This window comes from Octopus bimaculoides, unplaced genomic scaffold, assembly GCF_046866305.1.
Source record: "Octopus bimaculoides isolate indiv1 unplaced genomic scaffold, ASM4686630v1 Z0, whole genome shotgun sequence".
Classification (NCBI taxonomy): domain Eukaryota; kingdom Metazoa; phylum Mollusca; class Cephalopoda; order Octopoda; family Octopodidae; genus Octopus; species Octopus bimaculoides.
The window spans coordinates 26,016-49,525 of NW_028315420.1; the positions used below are offsets into that span (position 1 = coordinate 26,016).

The following is a 23,510-nucleotide window of genomic DNA, read 5'->3' on the forward strand; positions in this document are numbered from 1 at the left end:
CTTCTCCTCTTCCCACTGAAACTCCCTTCTATCCTTCTCTCTGTAACTCTCTTCTTTCTTTTTGTAATCTTCTTCTTCTCCTCCCACTGAAACTCCCTTCTAACCCTCTCTCTGTAAATCTCTTCTATCTTTTTGTAATCTTCTTCTCCTCCTCCCACTGAAACTCCTTTCTATCCCTCTCTCTCTCTGTCGCTCTCTTCTCTCTTTTTGAAACCTTCTCCTCCTCCTACTGAAACTCCCTTCTATCCCTCTCTCTGTAAAACTCTACTCTCTTTTTGTAATCTTCTCCTCCTCCTACTGAAACTCCCTTCTATCCCTCTCTCTGTAACTCTCTTCTCTCTTTTTGTAATCTTCTCCTCCTCCTACTGAAGTGCCCTTCTATCCCACTCTCTGTAAATCTCTTATCTCTTTTTGTAATCTTCTTCTCCTCCTCCCACTGAAAAACCCTTCTATCCCTCTCTCTCTCTCTGTAGCTCTGTTCTATCTTTTTGTAATCTTCCTCTCTTCCTCCCACTGAAACTCCCTTCTTTCCCTCTCTCTCTCTGTAGCGCTGTTCTCTCTTTTTGTAATCTTCGTCTCTTCCTCCCACTGAAACTCCCTTCTATCCCTCTCTCTGTAACTCTCTTCTCTCTTTTTGTAATCTTCTCCTCTTCCCACTGAAACTCCCTTCTATCCTTCTCTCTGTAACTCTCTTCTTTCTTTTTGTAATCTTCTTCTCCTCCTCCCACTGAAACTCCTTTCTATCCCTCTCTCTCTCTGTCGCTCTCTTCTCTCTTTTTGAAACCTTCTCCTCCTCCTACTGAAACTCCCTTCTATCCCTCTCTCTGTAAATCTCTACTCTCTTTTTGTAATCTTCTCCTCCTCCTACTGAAACTCCCTTCTATCCCTCTCTCTGTAACTCTCTTCTCTCTTTTTGTAATCTTCTCCTCCTCCTACTGAAGTTCCCTTCTATCCCTCTCTCTGTAAATCTCTTATCTCTTTTTGTAATCTTCTTCTCCTCCTCCCACTGAAAAACCCTTCTATCCCTCTCTCTCTCTCTGTAGCTCTGTTCTATCTTTTAGTAATCTTCCTCTCTTCCTCCCACTGAAACTCCCTTCTATCCCTCTCTCTGTAACTCTCTTCTCTCTTTTTGTAATCTTCTTCTCCTCTTCCCACTGAAACTCCCTTCTATCCCTCTCTCTGTAACTCTCTTCTCTCTTTCAGTAATCTTCTTCTCCTCTTCCCACTGAAACTCCCTTCTATCCTTCTCTCTGTAACTCTCTTTTTGTAATCTTCTCCTCTTCCCACTGAAACTCCCTTCTATCCCTCTCTCTGTAACTCTGTTCTCTCTATTTGTAATCTTCTTCTCCTCCTCCCACTGAAATTCCCTTCTATCCTTCTCTCTGTAACTCTCTTATCTCATTTTGTAATCTTCTTCTGCTTCCACTGAAACTCCCTTCTATCCCTCTCTCTGTAACTCTCTTCTCTATTTTTGTAATCTTCTTCTCCTCTTCCCACAGAAACTCCCTTCTATTCCTCTCTCTGTAACTCTCTTCTCTCTTTTTCTAATCTTCTTCTCCTCTTCCCACTGAAACTCGCTTCTATGCTTCTCTCCGTAACTCTCTTCTCTCTTTTTGTAATCTTCTCCTCTTCCCACTGAAACTCCCTTCTATCCCTCTCTCTGTAACTCTCTTCTCTCTTTCTGTAATCATCTCCTCTTCCCACAGAAACTCCCTTCTATCCCTCTCTCTGTAACTCTCTTCTCTCTTTCTGTAATCTTCTTCTCCTCTTCCCACTGAAACTCCCTTCTATCCTTCTCTCTGTAACTCTCTTTTTGTAATCTTCTCCTCTTCCCACTGAAACTCCCTTCTATCCCTCTCTCTGTAACTCTCTTCTCTCTTTTTGTTATCTTCTTCTCCTCCTCCCACTGAAATTCCCTTCTATCCTTCTCTCTGTAACTCTCTTATTTCATTTTGTAATCTTCTTCTGCTTCCACTGAAACTCCCTTCTATCCCTCTCTCCGTAACTCTCTTCTCTCTTTTTGTAATCTTCTCCTCTTCCCACTGAAACTCCCTTCTATCCCTCTCTCTGTAACGCTCTTCTCTCTTTTTGTAATCTTCTCCTCTTCCCACAGAAACTCCCTTCTATCCCTCTCTCTGTAACTCTCTTCTCTCTTTCTGTAATCTTCTTCTCCTCTTCCCACTGAAACTCCCTTCTATCCTTCTCTCTGTAACTCTCTTTTTGTAATCTTCTCCTCTTCCCACTGAAACTCCCTTCTATCCCTCTCTCTGTAACTCTCTTCTCTCTTTTTGTAATCTTCTTCTCCTCCTCCCACTGAAATTCCCTTCTATCCCTCTCTCTGTAACTCTCTTCTCACTTTTTGTATTCTTCTTCTCCTCCTCCCACTGAAACTCCCTTCTGTCCTTTTCTCTGTAACCCCTATTCTCTCTTTTTTTAATCATCTGTTTCCACTGAAACTCCCTTCTATCCTCCTCTCTGTAACTCTCTTTTCTCTTTTTGTAATCTTCTCCTCCTCCCACTGAAACTCCCTTCTATCCCTCTCTCTGTAACTGTCTTATCTCTTTTTGTAATATTCTCCTCTTCCCACTGAAACTCCCTTCTATCATTCTCTCTGTTCTCTCTTTTTGTAATCTTGTCTTCCCACTGAACCTCCCGTCTATCATTCTCTCTGTAACTCTCTTATCTCTTTTTGTCAACTTCTCCTCCTCCCACTGAAACTCCCTTCTATCACTCTTTCTGTAACTCTCTTCTCTCTTTTTGTATTCTTCTTCTCCTCCTCCCACTGAAACTCCCTTCTGTCCTTCTCTCTGTAACCCCTATTCTCTCTTTTTTTTAATCTTCTTCTATTTCCACTGAAACTCCCTTCTATCCTCCTCTCTGTAACTCTCTTTTCTCTTTTTGTAATCTTCTCCTCTCCCGCTGAAATTCCGTTCTATCCTTCTCTCTGTAACTCTCTTATCTCTTTTTGTCAACTTCTCCTCCTCCCACTGAAACTCCCTTCTTTCCCTCTCTCTCTCTGTAGCTCTGTTCTCTCTCTTTGTAATCTTAGTCTCTTCCTCCCACTGAAACTCCCTTCTATCCCTCTCTCTGTAACTCTCTTCTCTCTTTTTGTAATCTTCTTCTCCTCTTCCCACTGAAACTCCCTTCTATCCTTCTCTCTGTAACTCTCTTCTTTCTTTTTGTAATCTTCTTCTCCTCCTCCCACTGAAACCCCCTTCTATCCCTCTCTCTGTAAATCTCTTCTCTCTTTTTGTAATCTTCTTCTCCTCCTCCCACTGAAACTCCTTTCTATCCCTCTCTCTCTCTGTCGCTCTCTTCTCTCTTTTTGTAATCTTCTCCTCCTCCTACTGAAGTTCACTTCTATCCCTCTCTCTGTAAATCTCTTATCTCTTTTTGTAATCTTCTTCTCCTCCTCCCACTGAAACTCCCTTCTATCCCTCTCTCTCTCTCTCTGTAGCTCTGTTCTATCTTTTTGTAATCTTCCTCTCTTCCTCCCACTGAAACTCCCTTCTATCCCTCTCTCTGTAACTCTCTTCTGTCTTTTTGTAATCTTCTTCTCCTCTTCCCACTGAAACACCCTTCTATCCCTCTCTCTGTAACTCTCTTCTCTCTTTCTGTAATCTTCTTCTCCTCTTCCCCCTGAAACTCCCTTCTATCCTTCTCTCTGTAACTCTCTTTTTGTAATCTTCTCCTCTTCCCACTGAAACTCCCTTCTATCCCTCTCTCTGTAACTCTCTTCTCTCTTTTTGGAATCTTCTTCTCCTCCTCCCACTGAAATTCCCTTCCATCCCTCTCTCTGTAACTCTCTTCTCTCTTTTTGTATTCTTCTTCTCCTCCTCCCACTGAAACTCCCTTCTGTCCTTTTCTCTGTAACCCCTATTCTCTCTTTTTTTAATCATCTGTTTCCACTGAAACTCCCTTCTATCCTCCTCTCTGTAACTCTCTTTTCTCTTTTTGTAATCTTCTCCACCTCCCACTGAAACTCCCTTCTATCCCTCTCTCTGTAACTGTCTTATCTCTTTTTGTAATATTCTCCTCTTCCCACTGAAACTCCCTTCTATCATTCTCTCTGTAACTCTCTTTTTGTAATCTTCTCCTCCTCCCTCTGAAACTCCCTTCTATCCCTCTCTCTGTAACTCTCTTCTCTCTTTTTGTATTCTTCTTCTCCTCCTCCCACTGAAACTCCCTTCTGTCCTTCTCTCTGTAACCCCTATTCTCTCTTTTTTTAATCTTCTTCTATTTCCACTGAAACTCCCTTCTATCCTCCTCTCTGTAACTCTCTTTTCTCTTTTTGTAATCTTCTCCTCTCCCGCTGAAATTCCGTTCTATCCTTCTCTCTGTAACTCTCTTATCTCTTTTTGTCAACTTCTCCTCCTCCCACTGAAACTCCCTTCTATCACTCTCTCTGTAACTCTCTTCTCTCTTTTTGTATTCTTCTTCTCGTCCTCCCACTGAAACTCCCTTCTGTCCTTCTCTCTGTAATCCCTATTCTCTCTTTTTTTAATCTTCTTCTATTTCCACTGAAACTCCCTTCTATCCTCCTCTCTGTAACTCTCTTTTCTCTTTTTGTAATCTTCTCCTCCTCCCACTGAAACTCCATTCTTTCCCTCTCTCTCTCTGTAGATCTGTTCTCTCTTTTTGTAATCTTCGTCTCTTCCTCCCACTGAAACTCCCTTCTATCCCTCTCTCTGTAACTCTCTTCTCTCTTTTTGTAATCTTCTTCTCCTCTTCCCACTGAAACTCCCTTCTATCCCTCTCTCTGTAACTCTCTTCTCTCTTTTTGTAATCATCTCTTCCCACTGAAACTCCCTTCTATCCTTCTCTCTGTAACTCTCTTATCTCTTTTTGTAATCTTCTTCTCCTCCCACTGAAACTCCCTTCTATCCTTCTCTCTGTAACTCTCTTTTTGTAATCTTCCTCTCTTCCTCCCACTGAAACTCCCTTCTATCCCTCTCTCTGTAACTCTGTTCTCTCTTTTTGCAATCTTCTTCTCCTCCTCCCACTGAAATTCCGTTCTATCCTTCTAACTGTAACTATCTTATCTCTTTTTGTAATCTTCTCCTCCTCCCACTGAAACTCCCTTGTATCACTCTCACTGTAACTCCCTTCTCCCTTTTTGTAATCTTGTCTTCCCACTGAACCTCCCTTCTATCATTCTCTCTGTAACTCTATTATCTCTTTTTGTAATCTTCTCCTCTCCCACTGAAACTCCCTTCTATCCCTCTCTCTGTAACTCTCTTCTCTCTTTTTGTATTCTTCTTCTCCTCCTCCCACTGAAACTCCCTTCTGTCCTTTTCTCTGTAACCCCTATTCTCTCTTTTTTTAATCATCTGTTTCCACTGAAACTCCCTTCTATCCTCCTCTCTGTAACTCTCTTTTCTCTTTTTGTAATCTTCTCCTCCTCCCACTGAAACTCCCTTCTATCCCTCTCTCTGTAACTGTCTTATCTCTTTTTGTAATATTCTCCTCTTCCCACTGAAACTCCCTTCTATCATTCTCTCTGTAACTCTCTTTTTGTAATCTTCTCCTCCTCCCTCTGAAACTCCCTTCTATCCCTCTCTCTGTAACTCTCTTCGCTCTTTTTGTATTCTTCTTCTCCTCCTCCCACTGAAACTCCCTTCTATCCCTCTCTCTCTAACTCTGTTCTCTCTTTTTGTAATCTTGTCTTCCCACTGAACCTCCCGTCTATCATTCTCTCTGTAACTCTCTAATCTATTTTTGTAATCTTCTCCTCTCCCGCTGAAATTCCGTTCTATCCTTCTCTCTGTAACTCTCTTATCTCTTTTTGTCAACTTCTCCTCCTCCCACTGAAACTCCCTTCTATCACTCTCTCTGTAACTCTCTTCTCTCTTTTTGTATTCTTCTTCTCCTCCTCCCACTGAAACTCCCTTCTGTCCTTCTCTCTGTAACCCCTATTCTCTCTTTTTTTAATCTTCTTCTATTTGCACTGAAACTCCCTTCTATCCTCCTCTCTGTAACTCTCTTTTCTCTTTTTGTAATCTTCTCCTCTCCCGCTGAAATTCCGTTCTATCCTTCTCTCTGTAACTCTCTTATCTCTTTTTGTCAACTTCTCCTCCTCCCACTGAAACTCCCTTCTTTCCCTCTCTCTCTCTGTAGCTCTGTTCTCTCTTTTTGTAATCTTCGTCTCTTCCTCCCACTGAAACTCCCTTCTATCCCTCTCTCTGTAACTCTCTTCTCTCTTTTTGTAATCTTCTTCTCCTCTTCCCACTGAAACTCCCTTCTATCCTTCTCTCTGTAACTCTCTTCTTTCTTTTTGTAATCTTCTTCTCCTCCTCCCACTGAAACTCCCTTCTATCCCTCTCTCTGTAAATCTCTTCTCTCCTTTTGTAATCTTCTTCTCCTCCTCCCACTGAAACTCCTTTCTATCCCTCTCTCTCTCTGTCGCTCTCTTCTCTCTTTTTGAAACCTTCTCCTCCTCCTACTGAAACTCCCTTCTATCCCTCTCTCTGTAAATCTCTTCTCTCTTTTTGTAATCTTCTCCTCCTCCTACTGAAACTCCCTTCTATCCCTCTCTCTGTAACTCTCTTCTCTCTTTTTGTAATCTTCTCCTCCTCCTACTGAAGTTCACTTCTATCCCTCTCTCTGTAAATCTCTTATCTCTTTTTGTAATCTTCTTCTCCTCCTCCCACTGAAACTCCCTTCTATCCCTCTCTCTCTCTCTGTAGCTCTGTTCTATCTTTTTGTAATCTTCCTCTCTTCCTCCCACTGAAACTCCCTTCTATCCCTCTCTCTGTAACTCTCTTCTGTCTTTTTGTAATCTTCTTCTCCTCTTCCCACTGAAACACCCTTCTATCCCTCTCTCTGTAACTCTCTTCTCTCTTTCTGTAATCTTCTTCTCCTCTTCCCACTGAAACTCCCTTCTATCCTTCTCTCTGTAACTCTCTTTTTGTAATCTTCTCCTCTTCCCACTGAAACTCCCTTCTATCCCTCTCTCTGTAACTCTCTTCTCTCTTTTTGTAATCTTCTTCTCCTCCCACTGAAATTTCCTTCTATCCCTCTCTCTGTAACTCTCTTCTCTCTTTTTGTATTCTTCTTCTCCTCCTCCCACTGAAACTCCCTTCTGTCCTTTTCTCTGTAACCCCTATTCTCTCTTTTTTTAATCATCTGTTTCCACTGAAACTCCCTTCTATCCTCCTCTCTGTAACTCTCTTTTCTCTTTTTGTAATCTTCTCCTCCTCCCACTGAAACTCCCTTCTATCCCTCACTCTGTAACTGTCTTATCTCTTTTTGTAATATTCTCCTCTTCCCACTGAAACTCCCTTCTATCATTCTCTCTGTAACTCTCTTTTTGTAATCTTCTCCTCCTCCCTCTGAAACTCCCTTCTATCCCTCTCTCTGTAACTCTCTTCTCTCTTTTTGTATTCTTCTTCTCCTCCTCCCACTGAAACTCCCTTCTATCCCTCTCTCTCTAACTCTGTTCTCTCTTTTTGTAATCTTGTCTTCCCACTGAACCTCACGTCTATCATTCTCTCTGTAACTCTCTAATCTCTTTTTGTAATCTTCTCCTCTCCCGCTGAAATTCCGTTCTATCCTTCTCTCTGTAACTCTCTTATCTCTTTTTGTCAACTTCTCCTCCTCCCACTGAAACTCCCTTCTATCACTCTCTCTGTAACTCTCTTCTCTCTTTTTGTATTCTTCTTCTCCTCCTCCCACTGAAACTCCCTTCTGTCCTTCTCTCTGTAACCCCTATTCTCTCTTTTTTTAATCTTCTTCTATTTGCACTGAAACTCCCTTCTATCCTCCTCTCTGTAACTCTCTTTTCTCTTTTTGTAATCTTCTCCTCTCCCGCTGAAATTCCGTTCTATCCTTCTCTCTGTAACTCTCTTATCTCTTTTTGTCAACTTCTCCTCCTCCCACTGAAACTCCCTTCTTTCCCTCTCTCTCTCTGTAGCTCTGTTCTCTCTTTTTGTAATCTTCGTCTCTTCCTCCCACTGAAACTCCCTTCTATCCCTCTCTCTGTAACTCTCTTCTCTCTTTTTGTAATCTTCTTCTCCTCTTCCCACTGAAACTCCCTTCTATCCTTCTCTCTGTAACTCTCTTCTTTCTTTTTGTAATTTTCTTCTCCTCCTCCCACTGAAACCCCCTTCTATCCCTCTCTCTGTAAATCTCTTCTCTCTTTTTGTAATCTTCTTCTCCTCCTCCCACTGAAACTCCTTTCTATCCCTCTCTCTCTCTGTCGCTCTCTTCTCTCTTTTTGAAACCTTCTCCTCCTCCTACTGAAACTCCCTTCTATCCCTCTCTCTGTAAATCTCTTCTCTCTTTTTGTAATCTTCTCCTCCTCCTACTGAAACTCCCTTCTATCCCTCTCTCTGTAACTCTCTTCTCTCTTTTTGTAATCTTCTTCTCCTCTTCCCACTGAAACTCCCTTCTATCCCTCTCTCTGTAACTCTCTTCTCTCTTTTTGTAATCATCTCTTCCCACTGAAACTCCCTTCTATCCTTCTCTCTGTAACTCTCTTATCTCTTTTTGTAATCTTCTTCTCCTCCCACTGAAACTCCCTTCTATCCTTCTCTCTGTAACTCTCTTTTTGTAATCTTCCTCTCTTCCTCCCACTGAAACTCCCTTCTATCCCTCTCTCTGTAACTCTGTTCTCTCTTTTTGCAATCTTCTTCTCCTCCTCCCACTGAAATTCCGTTCTATCCTTCTAACTGTAACTAACTTATCTCTTTTTGTAATCTTCTCCTCCTCCCACTGAAACTCCCTTGTATCACTCTCACTGTAACTCCCTTCTCTCTTTTTGTAATCTTGTCTTCCCACTGAACCTCCCTTCTATCATTCTCTCTGTAACTCTATTATCTCTTTTTGTAATCTTCTCCTCTCCCACTGAAACTCCCTTCTATCCCTCTCTCTGTAACTCTCTTCTCTCTTTTTGTATTCTTCTTCTCCTCCTCCCACTGAAACTCCCTTCTGACCTTTTCTCTGTAACCCCTATTCTCTCTTTTTTTAATCATCTGTTTCCACTGAAACTCCCTTCTATCCTCCTCTCTGTAACTCTCTTTTCTCTTTTTGTAATCTTCTCCTCCTCCCACTGAAACTCCCTTCTATCCCTCTCTCTGTAAATCTCTTCTCTCTTTTTGTAATCTTCTTCTCCTCCTCCCACTGAAACTCCTTTCTATCCCTCTCTCTCTCTGTCGCTCTCTTCTCTCTTTTTGAAACCTTCTCCTCCTCCTACTGAAACTCCCTTCTATCCCTCTCTCTGTAAATCTCTTCTCTCTTTTTGTAATCTTCTCCTCCTACTACTGAAACTCCCTTCTATCCCTCTCTCTGTAACTCTCTTCTCTCTTTTTGTAATCTTCTCCTCCTCCTACTGAAGTTCACTTCTATCCCTCTCTCTGTAAATCTCTTATCTGTTTTTGTAATCTTCTTCTCCTCCTCCCACTGAAACTCCCTTCTATCCCTCTCTCTCTCTCTGTAGCTCTGTTCTATCTTTTTGTAATCTTCCTCTCTTCCTCCCACTGAAACTCCCTTCTATCCCTCTCTCTGTAACTCTCTTCTGTCTTTTTGTAATCTTCTCCTCTTCCCACTGAAACACCCTTCTATCCCTCTCTCTGTAACTCTCTTCTCTCTTTCTGTAATCTTCTTCTCCTCTTCCCACTGAAACTCCCTTCTATCCTTCTCTCTGTAACTCTCTTTTTGTAATCTTCTCCTCTTCCCACTGAAACTCCCTTCTATCCCTCTCCCTGAAACTCTCTTCTCTCTTTCTGTAATCTTCTTCTCCTCCTCCCACTGAAATTCCCTTCTATCCTTCTCTCTGTAACTCTCTTATCTCATTTTGTAATCTTCTTCTGCTTCCACTGAAACTCCCTTCTATCCCTCTCTCTGTAACTCTCTTCTCTCTTTTTGTAATCTTCTTCTCCTCTTCCCACAGAAACTCCCTTCTATCCCTCTCTCTGTAACTCTCTTCTCTCTTTTTGTAATCTTCTTCTCCTCTTCCCACTGAAACTCGCTTCTATGCTTCTCTCCGTAACTCTCTTCTCTCTTTTTGTAATCTTCTCCTCTTCCCACTGAAACTCCCTTCTATCCCTCTCTCTGTAACTCTCTTCTCTCTTTTTGTAATCTTCTTCTCCTCCTCCCACTGAAATTCACTTCTATCCTTCTCTCTGTAACTCTCTTATCTCTTTTTGTAATGTTTATCTGCTCCCACTGAAAATCCCTTCTATCCCTCTCTCTGTAACTCTCTTCTCTCTTTTTGTAATCTTCTTCTCCTCTTCCCACTGAAACTCCCTTCTATCCTTGTCTCTGTAACTCTCCTTTTGTAATCTTCTCCTCCTCCCTCTGAAACTCCCTTCTATCCCTCTCTCTGTAACTCTCTTCTCTCTTTTTGTAATCTTCTCCTCCTCCCACTGAAACTCCCTTCTATCCCTCTCTCTGTAACTCTCTTCTCTCTTTTTGTAATCTTCTCTTCCCACTGAAACTCCCTTCTATCCTTCTCTCTGTAACTCTCTTATCTCTTTTTGTAATCTTCTTCTCCTCCCACTGAAACTCGCTTCTATCACTCTCTCTGTAACCCTCTTCTCTCTTTTTGTAATCATCTTCTCCTCCTCCCACTGAAATTCCCTTCTATCCTTCTCTCTGTAACTCTCTTATCTCTTTTTGTAATCTTCTCCTCCTCCCACTGAAACTCCCTTCTATCCCTCTGTCTGTAACTCTCTTCTCTCTTTTTGTAATCTTCTCCTCCTCCCACTGAAACTCCCTTCTATCCCTCTCTCTGTAACTCTCTTCTCTCTTTTTGTAATCATCTCTTCCCACTGAAACTCCCTTCTATCCTTCTCTCTGTAACTCTCTTTTTGTAATCTTCTCCTCCTCCCTCTGAAACTCCCTTCTATCCCTCTCTCTGTAACTCTCTTCTCTCTTTTTGTATTCTTCTTCTCCTCCTCCCACTGAAACTCCCTTCTATCCCTCTCTCTGTAACTTTCTTCTCTCTTTTTGTAATCTTGTCTTCCCACTGAACCTCCCTTCTATCATTCTCTCTGTAACTCTCTAATCTCTTTTTGTAATCTTCTCCTCTCCCACTGAAATTCCGTTCTATCCTTCTCTCTGTAACTCTCTTATCTCTTTTTGTCAACTTCTCCTCCTCCCACTGAAACTCCCTTCTATCACTCTCTCTGTAACTCTCTTCTCTCTTTTTGTATTCTTCTTCTCCTCCTCCCACTGAAACTCCCTTCTGTCCTTCTCTCTGTAACCCCTATTCTCTCTTTTTTTAATCTTCTTCTATTTCCACTGAAACTCCCTTCTATTCTCCTCTCTGTAACTCTCTTTTCTCTTTTTGTAATCTTCTCCTCCTCCCACTGAAACTCCCTTCTTTCCCTCTCTCTCTCTGTAGATCTGTTCTCTCTTTTTGTAATCTTCGTCTCTTCCTCCCACTGAAACTCCCTTCTATCCCTCTCTCTGTAACTCTCTTCTCTCTTTTTGTAATCTTCTTCTCCTCTTCCCACTGAAACTCCCTTCTATCCCTCTCTCTGTAACTCTCTTCTCTCTTTTTGTAATCATCTCTTCCCACTGAAACTCCCTTCTATCCTTCTCTCTGTAACTCTCTTATCTCTTTTTGTAATCTTCTTCTCCTCCCACTGAAACTCCCTTCTATCCTTCTCTCTGTAACTCTCTTTTTGTAATCTTCCTCTCTTCCTCCCACTGAAACTCCCTTCTATCCCTCTCTCTGTAACTCTGTTCTCTCTTTTTGCAATCTTCTTCTCCTCCTCCCACTGAAATTCCGTTCTATCCTTCTAACTGTAACTATCTTATCTCTTTTTGTAATCTTCTCCTCCTCCCACTGAAACTCCCTTGTATCACTCTCACTGTAACTCCCTTCTCTCTTTTTGTAATCTTGTCTTCCCACTGAACCTCCCTTCTATCATTCTCTCTGTAACTCTATTATCTCTTTTTGTAATCTTTTCCTCCTTCCACTGAAACTCCTTTCTTTCCCTCTCTCTCTCTGTAGCTCTGTTCTCTCTTTTTGTAATCTTCGTCACTTCCTCCCACTGAAACTCCCTTCTATCCCTCTCTCTGTAACTCTCTTCTTTCTTTTTGTAATCTTCGTCTTCTCCTCCCACTGAAACTCCCTTCTAACCCTCTCTCTGTAAATCTCTTCTATCTTTTTGTAATCTTCTTCTCCTCCTCCCACTGAAACTCCTTTCTATCCCTCTCTCTCTCTGTCGCTCTCTTCTCTCTTTTTGAAACCTTCTCCTCTTCCCACTGAAACTCCCTTCTATCCTTCTCTCTGTAACTCTCTTCTTTCTTTTTGTAATCTTCTTCTTCTCCTCCCACTGAAACTCCCTTCTAACCCTCTCTCTGTAAATCTCTTCTATCTTTTTGTAATCTTCTTCTCCTCCTCCCACTGAAACTCCTTTCTATCCCTCTCTCTCTCTGTCGCTCTCTTCTCTCTTTTTGAAACCTTCTCCTCCTCCTACTGAAACTCCCTTCTATCCCTCTCTCTGTAAAACTCTACTCTCTTTTTGTAATCTTCTCCTCCTCCTACTGAAACTCCCTTCTATCCCTCTCTCTGTAACTCTCTTCTCTCTTTTTGTAATCTTCTCCTCCTCCTACTGAAGTGCCCTTCTATCCCACTCTCTGTAAATCTCTTATCTCTTTTTGTAATCTTCTTCTCCTCCTCCCACTGAAAAACCCTTCTATCCCTCTCTCTCTCTCTGTAGCTCTGTTCTATCTTTTTGTAATCTTCCTCTCTTCCTCCCACTGAAACTCCCTTCTTTCCCTCTCTCTCTCTGTAGCGCTGTTCTCTCTTTTTGTAATCTTCGTCTCTTCCTCCCACTGAAACTCCCTTCTATCCCTCTCTCTGTAACTCTCTTCTCTCTTTTTGTAATCTTCTCCTCTTCCCACTGAAACTCCCTTCTATCCTTCTCTCTGTAACTCTCTTCTTTCTTTTTGTAATCTTCTTCTCCTCCTCCCACTGAAACTCCTTTCTATCCCTCTCTCTCTCTGTCGCTCTCTTCTCTCTTTTTGAAACCTTCTCCTCCTCCTACTGAAACTCCCTTCTATCCCTCTCTCTGTAAATCTCTACTCTCTTTTTGTAATCTTCTCCTCCTACTGAAACTCCCTTCTATCCCTCTCTCTGTAACTCTCTTCTCTCTTTTTGTAATCTTCTCCTCCTCCTACTGAAGTTCCCTTCTATCCCTCTCTCTGTAAATCTCTTATCTCTTTTTGTAATCTTCTTCTCCTCCTCCCACTGAAAAACCCTTCTATCCCTCTCTCTCTCTCTGTAGCTCTGTTCTATCTTTTAGTAATCTTCCTCTCTTCCTCCCACTGAAACTCCCTTCTATCCCTCTCTCTGTAACTCTCTTCTCTCTTTTTGTAATCTTCTTCTCCTCTTCCCACTGAAACTCCCTTCTATCCCTCTCTCTGTAACTCTCTTCTCTCTTTCAGTAATCTTCTTCTCCTCTTCCCACTGAAACTCCCTTCTATCCTTCTCTCTGTAACTCTCTTTTTGTAATCTTCTCCTCTTCCCACTGAAACTCCCTTCTATCCCTCTCTCTGTAACTCTGTTCTCTCTATTTGTAATCTTCTTCTCCTCCTCCCACTGAAATTCCCTTCTATCCTTCTCTCTGTAACTCTCTTATCTCATTTTGTAATCTTCTTCTGCTTCCACTGAAACTCCCTTCTATCCCTCTCTCTGTAACTCTCTTCTCTATTTTTGTAATCTTCTTCTCCTCTTCCCACAGAAACTCCCTTCTATTCCTCTCTCTGTAACTCTCTTCTCTCTTTTTCTAATCTTCTTCTCCTCTTCCCACTGAAACTCGCTTCTATGCTTCTCTCCGTAACTCTCTTCTCTCTTTTTGTAATCTTCTCCTCTTCCCACTGAAACTCCCTTCTATCCCTCTCTCTGTAACTCTCTTCTCTCTTTCTGTAATCATCTCCTCTTCCCACAGAAACTCCCTTCTATCCCTCTCTCTGTAACTCTCTTCTCTCTTTCTGTAATCTTCTTCTCCTCTTCCCACTGAAACTCCCTTCTATCCTTCTCTCTGTAACTCTCTTTTTGTAATCTTCTCCTCTTCCCACTGAAACTCCCTTCTATCCCTCTCTCTGTAACTCTCTTCTCTCTTTTTGTTATCTTCTTCTCCTCCTCCCACTGAAATTCCCTTCTATCCTTCTCTCTGTAACTCTCTTATTTCATTTTGTAATCTTCTTCTGCTTCCACTGAAACTCCCTTCTATCCCTCTCTCCGTAACTCTCTTCTCTCTTTTTGTAATCTTCTCCTCTTCCCACTGAAACTCCCTTCTATCCCTCTCTCTGTAACGCTCTTCTCTCTTTTTGTAATCTTCTCCTCTTCCCACAGAAACTCCCTTCTATCCCTCTCTCTGTAACTCTCTTCTCTCTTTCTGTAATCTTCTTCTCCTCTTCCCACTGAAACTCCCTTCTATCCTTCTCTCTGTAACTCTCTTTTTGTAATCTTCTCCTCTTCCCACTGAAACTCCCTTCTATCCCTCTCTCTGTAACTCTCTTCTCTCTTTTTGTAATCTTCTTCTCCTCCTCCCACTGAAATTCCCTTCTATCCCTCTCTCTGTAACTCTCTTCTCACTTTTTGTATTCTTCTTCTCCTCCTCCCACTGAAACTCCCTTCTGTCCTTTTCTCTGTAACCCCTATTCTCTCTTTTTTTAATCATCTGTTTCCACTGAAACTCCCTTCTATCCTCCTCTCTGTAACTCTCTTTTCTCTTTTTGTAATCTTCTCCTCCTCCCACTGAAACTCCCTTCTATCCCTCTCTCTGTAACTGTCTTATCTCTTTTTGTAATATTCTCCTCTTCCCACTGAAACTCCCTTCTATCATTCTCTCTGTTCTCTCTTTTTGTAATCTTGTCTTCCCACTGAACCTCCCGTCTATCATTCTCTCTGTAACTCTCTTATCTCTTTTTGTCAACTTCTCCTCCTCCCACTGAAACTCCCTTCTATCACTCTTTCTGTAACTCTCTTCTCTCTTTTTGTATTCTTCTTCTCCTCCTCCCACTGAAACTCCCTTCTGTCCTTCTCTCTGTAACCCCTATTCTCTCTTTTTTTTAATCTTCTTCTATTTCCACTGAAACTCCCTTCTATCCTCCTCTCTGTAACTCTCTTTTCTCTTTTTGTAATCTTCTCCTCTCCCGCTGAAATTCCGTTCTATCCTTCTCTCTGTAACTCTCTTATCTCTTTTTGTCAACTTCTCCTCCTCCCACTGAAACTCCCTTCTTTCCCTCTCTCTCTCTGTAGCTCTGTTCTCTCTCTTTGTAATCTTAGTCTCTTCCTCCCACTGAAACTCCCTTCTATCCCTCTCTCTGTAACTCTCTTCTCTCTTTTTGTAATCTTCTTCTCCTCTTCCCACTGAAACTCCCTTCTATCCTTCTCTCTGTAACTCTCTTCTTTCTTTTTGTAATCTTCTTCTCCTCCTCCCACTGAAACCCCCTTCTATCCCTCTCTCTGTAAATCTCTTCTCTCTTTTTGTAATCTTCTTCTCCTCCTCCCACTGAAACTCCTTTCTATCCCTCTCTCTCTCTGTCGCTCTCTTCTCTCTTTTTGTAATCTTCTCCTCCTCCTACTGAAGTTCACTTCTATCCCTCTCTCTGTAAATCTCTTATCTCTTTTTGTAATCTTCTTCTCCTCCTCCCACTGAAACTCCCTTCTATCCCTCTCTCTCTCTCTCTGTAGCTCTGTTCTATCTTTTTGTAATCTTCCTCTCTTCCTCCCACTGAAACTCCCTTCTATCCCTCTCTCTGTAACTCTCTTCTGTCTTTTTGTAATCTTCTTCTCCTCTTCCCACTGAAACACCCTTCTATCCCTCTCTCTGTAACTCTCTTCTCTCTTTCTGTAATCTTCTTCTCCTCTTCCCCCTGAAACTCCCTTCTATCCTTCTCTCTGTAACTCTCTTTTTGTAATCTTCTCCTCTTCCCACTGAAACTCCCTTCTATCCCTCTCTCTGTAACTCTCTTCTCTCTTTTTGTAATCTTCTTCTCCTCCTCCCACTGAAATTCCCTTCCATCCCTCTCTCTGTAACTCTCTTCTCTCTTTTTGTATTCTTCTTCTCCTCCTCCCACTGAAACTCCCTTCTGTCCTTTTCTCTGTAACCCCTATTCTCTCTTTTTTTAATCATCTGTTTCCACTGAAACTCCCTTCTATCCTCCTCTCTGTAACTCTCTTTTCTCTTTTTGTAATCTTCTCCACCTCCCACTGAAACTCCCTTCTATCCCTCTCTCTGTAACTGTCTTATCTCTTTTTGTAATATTCTCCTCTTCCCACTGAAACTCCCTTCTATCATTCTCTCTGTAACTCTCTTTTTGTAATCTTCTCCTCCTCCCTCTGAAACTCCCTTCTATCCCTCTCTCTGTAACTCTCTTCTCTCTTTTTGTATTCTTCTTCTCCTCCTCCCACTGAAACTCCCTTCTATCCCTCTCTCTCTAACTCTGTTCTCTCTTTTTGTAATCTTGTCTTCCCACTGAACCTCCCGTCTATCATTCTCTCTGTAACTCTCTAATCTCTTTTTGTAATCTTCTCCTCTCCCACTGAAATTCCGTTCTATCCTTCTCTCTGTAACTCTCTTATCTCTTTTTGTCAACTTCTCCTCCTCCCACTGAAACTCCCTTCTATCACTCTCTCTGTAACTCTCTTCTCTCTTTTTGTATTCTTCTTCTCCTCCTCCCATTGAAACTCCCTTCTGTCCTTCTCTCTGTAACCCCTATTCTCTCTTTTTTTAATCTTCTTCTATTTCCACTGAAACTCCCTTCTATCCTCCTCTCTGTAACTCTCTTTTCTCTTTTTGTAATCTTCTCCTCTCCCGCTGAAATTCCGTTCTATCCTTCTCTCTGTAACTCTCTTATCTCTTTTTGTCAACTTCTCCTCCTCCCACTGAAACTCCCTTCTTTCCCTCTCTCTCTCTGTAGCTCTGTTCTCTCTTTTTGTAATCTTCGTCTCTTCCTCCCACTGAAACTCCCTTCTATCCCTCTCTCTGTAACTCTCTTCTCTCTTTTTGTAATCTTCTTCTCCTCTTCCCACTGAAACTCCCTTCTATCCTTCTCTCTGTAACTCTCTTCTTTCTTTTTGTAATCTTCTTCTCCTCCTCCCACTGAAACTCCCTTCTATCCCTCTCTCTGTAAATCTCTTCTCTCTTTTTGTAATCTTCTTCTCCTCCTCCCACTGAAACTCCTTTCTATCCCTCTCTCTCTCTGTCGCTCTCTTCTCTCTTTTTGAAACCTTCTCCTCCTCCTACTGAAACTCCCTTCTATCCCTCTCTCTGTAAATCTCTTCTCTCTTTTTGTAATCTTCTCCTCCTCCTACTGAAACTCCCTTCTATCCCTCTCTCTGTAACTCTCTTCTCTCTTTTTGTAATCTTCTCCTCCTCCTACTGAAGTTCACTTCTATCCCTCTCTCTGTAAATCTCTTATCTCTTTTTGTAATCTTCTTCTCCTCCTCCCACTGAAACTCCCTTCTATCCCTCTCTCTCTCTCTGTAGCTCTGTTCTATCTTTTTGTAATCTTCCTCTCTTCCTCCCACTGAAACTCCCTTCTATCCCTCTCTCTGTAACTCTCTTCTGTCTTTTTGTAATCTTCTTCTCCTCTTCCCACTGAAACACCCTTCTATCCCTCTCTCTGTAACTCTCTTCTCTCTTTCTGTAATCTTCTTCTCCTCTTCCCACTGAAACTCCCTTCTATCCTTCTCTCTGTAACTCTCTTTTTGTAATCTTCTCCTCTTCCCACTGAAACTCCCTTCTATCCCTCTCTCTGTAACTCTCTTCTCTCTTTTTGTAATCTTCTTCTCCTCCTCCCACTGAAATTCCCTTCCATCCCTCTCTCTGTAACTCTCTTCTCTCTTTTTGTATTCTTCTTCTCCTCCTCCCACTGAAACTCCCTTCTGTCCTTTTCTCTGTAACCCCTATTCTCTCTTTTTTTAATCATCTGTTTCCACTGAAACTCCCTTCTATCCTCCTCTCTGTAACTCTCTTTTCTCTTTTTGTAATCTTCTCCACCTCCCACTGAAACTCCCTTCTATCCCTCTCTCTGTAACTGTCTTATCTCTTTTTGTAATATTCTCCTCTTCCCACTGAAACTCCCTTCTATCATTCTCTCTGTAACTCTCTTTTTGTAATCTTCTCCTCCTCCCTCTGAAACTCCCTTCTATCCCTCTCTCTGTAACTCTCTTCTCTCTTTTTGTATTCTTCTTCTCCTCCTCCCACTGAAACTCCCTTCTATCCCTCTCTCTCTAACTCTGTTCTCTCTTTTTGTAATCTTGTCTTCCCACTGAACCTCCCGTCTATCATTCTCTCTGTAACTCTCTAATCTCTTTTTGTAATCTTCTCCTCTCCCACTGAAATTCCGTTCTATCCTTCTCTCTGTAACTCTCTTATCTCTTTTTGTCAACTTCTCCTCCTCCCACTGAAACTCCCTTCTATCACTCTCTCTGTAACTCTCTTCTCTCTTTTTGTATTCTTCTTCTCCTCCTCCCACTGAAACTCCCTTCTGTCCTTCTCTCTGTAACCCCTATTCTCTCTTTTTTTAATCTTCTTCTATTTCCACTGAAACTCCCTTCTATCCTCCTCTCTGTAACTCTCTTTTCTCTTTTTGTAATCTTCTCCTCTCCCGCTGAAATTCCGTTCTATCCTTCTCTCTGTAACTCTCTTATCTCTTTTTGTCAACTTCTCCTCCTCCCACTGAAACTCCCTTCTTTCCCTCTCTCTCTCTGTAGCTCTGTTCTCTCTTTTTGTAATCTTCGTCTCTTCCTCCCACTGAAACTCCCTTCTATCCCTCTCTCTGTAACTCTCTTCTCTCTTTTTGTAATCTTCTTCTCCTCTTCCCACTGAAACTCCCTTCTATCCTTCTCTCTGTAACTCTCTTCTTTCTTTTTGTAATCTTCTTCTCCTCCTCCCACTGAAACTCCCTTCTATCCCTCTCTCTGTAAATCTCTTCTCTCTTTTTGTAATCTTCTTCTCCTCCTCCCACTGAAACTCCTTTCTATCCCTCTCTCTCTCTGTCGCTCTCTTCTCTCTTTTTGAAACCTTCTCCTCCTCCTACTGAAACTCCCTTCTATCCCTCTCTCTGTAAATCTCTTCTCTCTTTTTGTAATCTTCTCCTCCTCCTACTGAAACTCCCTTCTATCCCTCTCTCTGTAACTCTCTTATCTCTTTTTGTAATCTTCTTCTCCTCCTCCCACTGAAACTCCCTTCTATCCCTCTCTCTCTCTCTGTAGCTCTGTTCTATCTTTTTGTAATCTTCCTCTCTTCCTCCCACTGAAACTCCCTTCTATCCCTCTCTCTGTAACTCTCTTCTGTCTTTTTGTAATCTTCTTCTCCTCTTCCCACTGAAACACCCTTCTATCCCTCTCTCTGTAACTCTCTTCTCTCTTTCTGTAATCTTCTTCTCCTCTTCCCACTGAAACTCCCTTCTATCCTTCTCTCTGTAACTCTCTTTTTGTAATCTTCTCCTCTTCCCACTGAAACTCCCTTCTATCCCTCTCTCTGAAACTCTCTTCTCTCTTTTTGTAATCTTCTTCTCCTCCTCCCACTGAAATTCCCTTCTATCCTTCTCTGTGTAACTCTCTTATCTCATTTTGTAATCTTCTTCTGCTTCCACTGAAACTCCCTTCTATCCCTCTCTCTGTAACTCTCTTCTCTCTTTTTGTAATCTTCTTCTCCTCTTCCCACAGAAACTCCCTTCTATCCCTCTCTCTGTAACTCTCTTCTCTCTTTTTGTAATCTTCTTCTCCTCTTCCCACTGAAACTCGCTTCTATGCTTCTCTCCGTAACTCTCTTCTCTCTTTTTGTAATCTTCTCCTCTTCCCAATGAAACACCCTAATATCCTTCTCTCTGTAACTCTCTTTTTGTAATCTTCTTCTCCTCCTCCCTCTGAAACTCCCTTCTATCCCTCTCTCTGTAACTCTCTTCTCTCTTTTTGTATTCTTCTTCTCCTCCTCCCACTGAAACTCCCTTCTATCCCTCTCTCTCTAACTCTGTTCTCTCTTTTTGTAATCTTGTCTTCCCACTGAACCTCCCGTCTATCATTCTCTCTGTAACTCTCTAATCTCTTTTTGTAATCTTCTCCTCTCCCACTGAAATTCCGTTCTATCCTTCTCTCTGTAACTCTCTTATCTCTTTTTGTCAACTTCTCCTCCTCCCACTGAAACTCCCTTCTATCACTCTCTCTGTAACTCTCTTCTCTCTTTTTGTATTCTTCTTCTCCTCCTCCCACTGAAACTCCCTTCTGTCCTTCTCTCTGTAACCCCTATTCTCTCTTTTTGTAATCTTCTCATCCTCCCACTGAAACTCCCTTCTATCCCTGTCTCTTTCTCTGTAGTTCTCTTCTCTCTCTTTTTGGAATCTTCTTCTCCTCCTCCCACTGAAACTCCCTTCCATCCTTCTCTCTGTAACTCTCTTTTTGTAATCTTCTTCTCCTCCTCCCACTGAAACTCCCTTCTATCCCTCTCTCTGTAGCTCTGTTCTCTCTTTTTGTAATCTTCGCCTCCTCCCACTGAAACTCCCTTCAATACCTCTCTCACTGTAGCCTTCTTCTTCCTTTTTGTTATCTTCTTCTCCTCCTCCCACTGAAACTCCCTTCTATCCCTCTCTCACTGTAGCTCTCCTCAGTCTTTTTGTAATCTTCTTCTCCTCCTCCCACTGAAACTCCCTTCTATCCCTCTCTCTCTGTAACTCTCTTCTCTCTTTTTGTAATCTTCTACGCCTCCTCCCACTGAAACTCCCTTCTATCCTTCTCTCTGTAACTCTCTTTTTGTAATCTTTTTCTCCTCTTCCCACTGAAACTCCCTTCAATCACTCTCACTGTAACTCTCTCATCTCTTTTTGTAATCTTCTCCTCCTCCCACTCAAACTCCCTTCTATAGCTCTCTCTCTCTGTAGCTCTCTTTTCTCTTTTTGGAATCTTCTTCTCCTCCTTCCACTGAAAATCCCTTTTATCCTTCTCTCTGTAACTCACTTTTTGTAATCTTCTTCTCCTCCTCCCACTGAAAATCCCTTCTATCCTTATCTCTGTAACTCTCTTTTGTAATCTTCTTCTTCTCCTCCCAATGAAACTCCTATCCTTCTCTCTGTATCTCTCCGTATCTCCCTGTATCTCTCTTGTAATCTTCTTCTCCTCTTGCCACTGAAACTCCCTTCTATCCCTATCTCTGTAGTTCTCTTCTCTCTCTTTTTGGAATCTTCTTCTCCTCCACCCACTGAAACTCCCTTCTATCCCACTCTCTGTAACTCTCTTCTCTCTTTTTGTAATCTTCTCATCCTCCCACTGAAACTCCCTCCTATCCCTATCTCTGTAGTTCTCTTCTCTCTCTTTTTGGAATCTTCTTCTCCTCCACCCACTGAAACTCCCTTCTATCCCACTCTCTGTAACTCTCTTCTCTCTTTTTGTAATCTTCTCCTCCTCTCACTGAAACTCGCTTCTATCCCTCTCTCTCTGTATCTCTGTTCTCTCTTTTTGTAATCTTCTCCTCCTCCCACTGAAACTCCCTTCTATCCCTCTCTCTCTGTAGCTCTCTTCTCTCTTTTTGTAACCTTCTACTCCTCCTCCCACTGAAACTCCCTTCTATCCCTCCCTCTGTAACTCTCTTCTCTCTTTTTGTAATCTTCTCCTCCTCCCACTGAAACTCCCTTCTATCCCTCTCTCTCTGTAGCTCTCTTCTCTCTTTTTGGAATCTTCTTCTCCTCCACCCACTGAAACTCCCTTCTATCCTTCTCTCTGTAACTCTCTTCTCTCTTTTTGGAATCTTCTTCTCCTCCTCCCACTGAAACTCCCTTCTATCCCTCTCTCTCTCTCTCTGTAGCTCTCTTCTCTCTTTTTGGAATCTTCTTCTCCTCCTCCCACTGAAACTCCCTTCTATCCCTCTCTCTCTCTCTCTCTCTGTAGCTGTCTTCTCTCTTTTTGTAATCTTCTTCTCCTTCTCCCACTGAAACTCACTTCTATCCCTCTCTCTTCTCTCTTTTTGGAATCTTCTTCTCCTCCTCCCACTGAAACTCCCTTCTATCCCTCTCTCTCTGTAGCTCTCTTCTCCCTTTTTGTTATCTTCTTCTCCTCCTCCCACTGAAACTCCCTTCTATCCCTCTCTCTCTCTCTGTAGCTCTGTTCTATCTTTTTGTAATCTTCCTCTCTTCCTCCCACTGAAACTCCCTTCTATCCCTCTCTCTGTAACTCTCTTCTGTCTTTTTGTAATCTTCTTCTCCTCTTCCCACTGAAACACCCTTCTATCCCTCTCTCTGTAACTCTCTTCTCTCTTTCTGTAATCTTCTTCTCCTCTTCCCACTGAAACTCCCTTCTATCCTTCTCTCTGTAACTCTCTTTTTGTAATCTTCTCCTCTTCCCACTGAAACTCCCTTCTATCCCTCTCTCTGAAACTCTCTTCTCTCTTTTTGTAATCTTCTTCTCCTCCTCCCACTGAAATTCCCTTCTATCCTTCTCTCTGTAACTCTCTTATCTCATTTTGTAATCTTCTTCTGCTTCCACTGAAACTCCCTTCTATCCCTCTCTCTGTAACTCTCTTCTCTCTTTTTGTAATCTTCTTCTCCTCTTCCCACAGAAACTCCCTTCTATCCCTCTCTCTGTAACTCTCTTCTCTCTTTTTGTAATCTTCTTCTCCTCTTCCCACTGAAACTCGCTTCTATGCTTCTCTCCGTAACTCTCTTCTCTCTTTTTGTAATCTTCTCCTCTTCCCAATGAAACACCCTAATATCCTTCTCTCTGTAACTCTCTTTTTGTAATCTTCTTCTCCTCTTGCCACTGAAACTCCCTTCTATCGCTCTCTCTGAAACACTCTTCTCTCTTTTTGTAATCTTCTCATCCTCCCACTGAAACTCCCTTCTATCCCTGTCTCTTTCTCTGTAGTTCTCTTCTCTCTCTTTTTGGAATCTTCTTCTCCTCCTCCCACTGAAACTCCCTTCCATCCTTCTCTCTGTAACTCTCTTTTTGTAATCTTCTTCTCCTCCCACTGAAACTCCCTTCAATACCTCTCTCACTGTAGCTTTCTTCTTCCTTTTTGTTATCTTCTTCTCCTCCTCCCACTGAAACTCCCTTCTATCCCTCTCTCACTGTAGCTCTCCTCAGTCTTTTTGTAATCTTCTTCTCCTCCTCCCACTGAAACTCCCTTCTATCCCTCTCTCTCTGTAACTCTCTTCTCTCTTTTTGTAATCTTCTACGCCTCCTCCCACTGAAACTCCCTTCTATCCTTCTCTCTGTAACTCTCTTTTTGTAATCTTTTTCTCCTCTTCCCACTGAAACTCCCTTCAATCACTCTCTCTGTAACTCTCTCATCTCTTTTTGTAATCTTCTCCTCCTCCCACTCAAACTCCCTTCTATAGCTCTCTCTCTCTGTAGCTCTCTTTTCTCTTTTTGGAATCTTCTTCTCCTCCTTCCACTGAAAATCCCTTTTATCCTTCTCTCTGTAACTCTCTTTTTGTAATCTTCTTCTCCTCCTCCCACTGAAAATCCCTTCTATCCTTATCTCTGTAACTCTCTTTTGTAATCTTCTTCTTCTCCTCCCAATGAAACTCCTATCCTTCTCTCTGTATCTCTCCGT

At 42.1% G+C, this 23,510-nt stretch overlaps 1 long non-coding RNA gene across 1 annotated transcript in view; it reads right to left on the reverse strand.

The window, feature by feature from the left end:
• The window catches only part of LOC149129040 (uncharacterized), a 59,174-nt gene that overhangs the window by 21,195 nt on the left and 14,469 nt on the right, over positions 1–23,510 (reverse strand). The window contains exon 1 of the long non-coding RNA XR_016240539.1: positions 1–23,510. This exon is cut by the window's right edge and continues 14,469 nt beyond it. This is a non-coding gene — a long non-coding RNA (uncharacterized LOC149129040).